We start from the raw sequence: 5,000 nt of genomic DNA, 5'->3' as shown, positions 1-5,000 counted from the left end.
ATACACACACACACACACACACATTGACACATTTGATGAGTGAATATGAAGTAACTGTCTCCTCATCGAATAACTAGATCATTCCTATGACTTTACTGTTGAATTGCTCAGAATAGATGATTCCTCACACTTCATAAGTGAGTTCATTTAGTTCCTCATTTAGTCTACATTGAAGACTATGACTCTGACTCATGCAGGAGCCTATTCAACCAACAGCTCCCGGAAATTCTTCCGTATCCGCACCTTAGGCCCTCCGATTTTAATGACTTGGCGATAGTATGAGTAAGAGGAAGGTGTTGCATGCCCTCTAGTGGCAAAGATGGGACATTGCTCTACCTGGACATCATTCTATGGAAGGCACAATCCTAACTTAGCTCATGAGCAGTGAGAAGACAGTAACTAACAGAAAATCCATTGCCCTTTCTGAGGCGGAGGAACGTTTCTTCAACCTCAATGAGAAATGCTCACCTACACCATAATTAAAATAGCACAGTGGTCAGAAATTCTTCAAAGAAACTTACAAATACGAGTAAGTTGCCGACCTTGTGAGGAGATAACGCACAATTCTTTAAGCAGAAAACACAGGGATTGCATACTGGCCTTATAGGTTTAGATAAGAAATAAGACATAGCTTTTCCTATTCCGTCTAAGACCTATATGTATGTCACTGTAAATATAGTGAAAATAAAAAGTCAGTGCGCCGCCCGGGAATCGAACCCGGGTCGCAAGAATGGGAATCTTGCATGATACCACTACACCAGCGGCGCTTGAGAGCGATAGCTAGAAACAAGGTATAAGACCTTTGGTTCAAAATACAATCAAACAATATGTACTAAATTACAAACACTGTCCAGGTTTTGGGAGTAAATTTGTCAGCGGCCCACTTTCCTGACAGTCTCTTCAATAGCGTATATCTTAAATTATGCGTAGTGTGCTTGCTTGTCAACAGGCGGTCTTCTTCAAGTTTGGGAGCAGATTGCTAATTTCAGAATGTGTAACTTCCGTCTGACAAAAAATATTATGTCACGCGTGTTAAGCAACTATGCGAGTCTTACATTGTTGTGTTGGAAACTATTTAGATAATAATTAATATTGGATAATTGCATGGTAAAGCAACATGACCGTGAAGAGAGGTCTGACCGAAGGTAACCCCGTGTGACGTCACACCAGCCTCAAGCACGCGCCACCCTTCGTTGTCCAATCAAATGCCGAGGCTACTGCATCTGTCTTGACAACGTTTGCCATCACTTCCGGGGCTCATAACGAGGGCCGGCGACAGAAACAAGATCGACCCAGAAAAACGAAAATATAATAGGAAAAAAATCATAATAGTATTTTGCAGTGAGACACATTTCAGCTTCCTTCAGCTGCAGTTGTGGTTTTTTTTTCCAGGTGTAACGTGTGGAAAAATAGCGAGTTAAATTATGCTTACTGTTCTTTTGGCTGCAAAGACGCAGAGATAGCTGTGGAAAAGGTAAGTATTCATTGTCTGTAATGCGCAGATGCAATGTCTTATGTTGTCTCTATGTAGATGATGCCCCTTATGCACTGAAATGGTCAAAACACATTTAACAACCGTATAAGTCTCTGTCGAGAACGAAACACGTTATTATCACTGAATTAAATATTATGTTTGCTCAGTCACCGTTGGCATGCAGCAGTCTTCGTGTTAGCTTTTAGCAAATCGAGTACGGCTAGATTATCTTGACAACATCATCTGATTATTTTAACTAGAGAATAATCTCACAGCTGGCCTGTTTGACGTTGTAAGTGACAAAAACGATTAATGGTGATAAAATCGTGACGAAGCAAGAATGCCCTTATCAGATTAACAGCGATTTCTTAGTCTGACTATTTCGGCCCAGATTTATAATTTGAGATTAGATTAATATCAGAAAATAAGCATTGCCCTGGTTACCTAGCGTGGCGTATAGACGTATTGACAGTCAGCTGTCAAAGTTGCTATCTGCTAGCGAACCGGAGCAATGCTCTTTTTAACCATCAGTCTCTCTTTTCTGAACGATTTGAGAGAAAATGGATTTGTTAAATCACAAAAGCAGCGAATTGTTTTGTCTGTTTAAACCACGATTCGTGCGTGTTCACTTACCCGTTAGTGGTTAAAACGTGTGAAGTTCGAGTGGCGAAAGCTAAGTGGCTAACAAACGCAGCATCCCAGGGTTTATAGATGCAAGTTAGCGCGTGGTTGTCAGATGTGGTTCGATTTATTAAACTTGCCCGTAAAATTTCAAATAATTTAAACGTTAGATGACTTCACTAAATGTCTTTTAGTACGTTTGACTAAAAATTATCACACTTTACCACAACAATAAAAAGCTAAGGATTTGTCTGAAGGAATCGTTTGGGTAGTGGAAAGTTAGCCAGCTGGAGTTAACTTGGTATGTTGGAAAGGCACACAAGGCCAAGACACGAGAAGGAGGGAGATAAAAACGTGTCGAGGTCTCTGGAAGTTTTGTCTTATGTGTTCAGACACATAGTCTTAATCCGGTCATATCTGACTATAAAGCGTATAATAATGATGTATTCGGGTTACAAGCATTGAACTCATAAGTGTTAATAATTAAAAAAAAAAAATTTAACCGCACTGGGCATAACCTGTCTTCGGAACATCTAATTGTATTCTTAAAAGGGGACTTTAGAGGTTGAATGCTCATTAAGAAACGACACGGCCCTTACTCCGGTTAAATAATTAAGTTTTCACGCACTTCTGTGTGGTCTTCCATGTATATCAGTCACTCGGTTCTTATTCTCTAAAAATCGTTTATATTTTGCAGACATATCTGTGAGCCCAATCAGGAACTCACGGTTTTTAGATGCATCGTTGCTTTCTCTCTAGACATCATATTTCCTCTGACTAAAAGTACTTAGTTTCCGGTTAAATAAAATATGTCGGTTAATTGCCATGGCCTACTTCATGCAGACGTTGGTAACCAGTCATACCTGAGTTAGGATACGTGACCTCATTGGGCAGAGGTATGTGGGTGTGTCCCCGTCTACCGGTATGAGAACTAAGGTTTCATGGAGAGGGTCGAACGAGTCTTTCGGGTACCAGCAAAGAAATCTCATAAACTGTGTTTGATTTAGAGTCATTCCAACCATTATGTGGTTCTACACTAGGCGCCAGCGTTGTATTTAGATCTGTCTTGTAGGTGTGTGCTGTAGTACTCTGAGCAATTGAATTATTTAACGTGTGTTCATTGTGCGTTCACTGGCTGAAGTAGTTTATTATTTTTTCTTTTCTTGTTTCTTTCAATTCCACCATAACCTTTGAAAGGCATAAAACAATAGGGAAGTTCCCCAGTGTGTGTGTGTGTGTGTGTGTTTCTGTTCAGTGTGTGTGCCGTGCTTAGTAAAGGAACTGGAAACAAGGAACGTGTCTGTCTTGTGGTTTGGTTGTTTGAATCCAGCGTTGTCTTTACAGCTCAACTGCTGTCCAATCCAATCCGTGGATCTTCGCTATGGGGAGAGCCTCTGTGTGCTTATCTTACCTGGTCAATTAAAGTGAGGATAACAACCTCCCTGTTGACACAGCCGTTTCCTCTGAAATAGAGATATCAGAGATAGTAACAACAGCCATTATGAAGGTAGCAGGACTTTCAGCCATGATTAGTGTTGTCATTTAGATAAGAGTTGAGGTAATTATCAAGCTTACAGGACTCCGCCAGCTACTGTGTAGACCATAGCCAGGGACTCCATCGCAGGTAACAGTGTGATTTTGGGCCTTTGTTTGCTCGCTCTCTCTCTCTCTCTCTCTCTCTCTCTCTCTCTCTCTCTTTCTCTCTCTCTCTCTCTCTCTCTCTCTCTCTCTCTCTCTCTCTCTCTCTACCTGCAGTGGTGCATTGCAGCAGGTATGTAGGATCAGGTTGCTGTAGGAGATGAGATTCAGCGCTCGCGCCGGTAGTTGGCTCTCCGCCGTCTGGTTCTGCATACGTTAAACTTCTCGCAGCACTTCCCGCAGGACACGCCCCCCCCCCCCCCCCCCCCCCCCATTGGCAGAAATGCCTGATCATCTTCTCCTGACATCCAACCCCAGCCCTGCGCTGTTGTTCCATTTTCATACGACTGGTTAATTATCAATCGGTGGGCGGTTACAATGAGAGGTGGTGGCACATGGCTAAAACAGATATGTGCAGGACAGGGGGGACTTTAAGGGCTGGATTTCGTAAGGGAAGAGAGAGTCCCACGTGGGGTGGGAGTGAGCTGTGCCTCTATTGTCTGGGACTTCGATAAGTTATCTGTCCGCTGGTTTGTTTCAGAGGTGCGACTTATGTAGTCAGAACTCATTTGTTCACAAGCGATTCTGGAGAAATATGACTTTTGTGTTTTATTGCGTTGCTGTTACGGCCCTCAGCGGGGCGTGGCTGGTGTTTTCCGACGTTGTATATTCTCTGATATTGTATTTTGAATCTCATCGTAGTACTAATTATGCAAGTTTGGAAGAATATGAAAGCTGGATGGGTTTGAAACTGGTGATTTTGTTCCTTTCGCTGCTAAATATAGTATGCCCCTGCATTCTTGAACATTCCAGAGGGACGTTGTCCTCCCCCTTAAATTTATCCTGCGCTTTTGGCTTGCCGCTCTGTTTTTTGTTTGGCATATGTCGTAGTAGCTCCACTCTGAGACAACAACCCGTGCACTGAGTGACCTTTTTCTGTCTCTCACCAACATGACGATATGAGAAAGGCGGAAGGCTGATGGTAAAAGGACATCTGTTCTCTGATTCGGTCTGACAGCCAGTCATTTGGTTTTATGTTTTTGACAGCTCAGTGGTGGGGGACCTGTGGTGGAGGGAACTGAACGGGTTTCACTTTAAACCTCTCACTGTGCGTTCCTCTGACTCGTCCACTCACGGCGTCTTTCGGTCCGTTCCTCAGATTAGTGGACCGTTCAGCGAGTCAGCTTGGTTATTTGGAATGTTTCTGGTTGCCTGGCAGCATTTGGTTGCGAGCATTCCGCATTCCGTCAGAGAGAGGTTCCGTGTT

The 5,000-nt window shown here is 42.9% G+C and overlaps 1 non-coding gene across 1 annotated transcript; it reads right to left on the bottom strand.

Moving 5' to 3' along the window:
* Positions 1–696: 696 nt before the first annotated feature.
* trnag-ccc (transfer RNA glycine (anticodon CCC)) lies at positions 697–767 on the bottom strand. Its single transcript has one exon. It is a non-coding gene; the product is annotated as a tRNA-Gly (tRNA).
* Positions 768–5,000: the final 4,233 nt, after the last annotated feature.

This window comes from Chanos chanos, chromosome 5 (assembly GCF_902362185.1).
Source record: "Chanos chanos chromosome 5, fChaCha1.1, whole genome shotgun sequence".
Lineage (NCBI taxonomy): Eukaryota > Metazoa > Chordata > Actinopteri > Gonorynchiformes > Chanidae > Chanos > Chanos chanos.
Note: the sequence above shows the minus strand (reverse complement) of the source record. Positions and strands in the feature narration are given on the sequence as shown.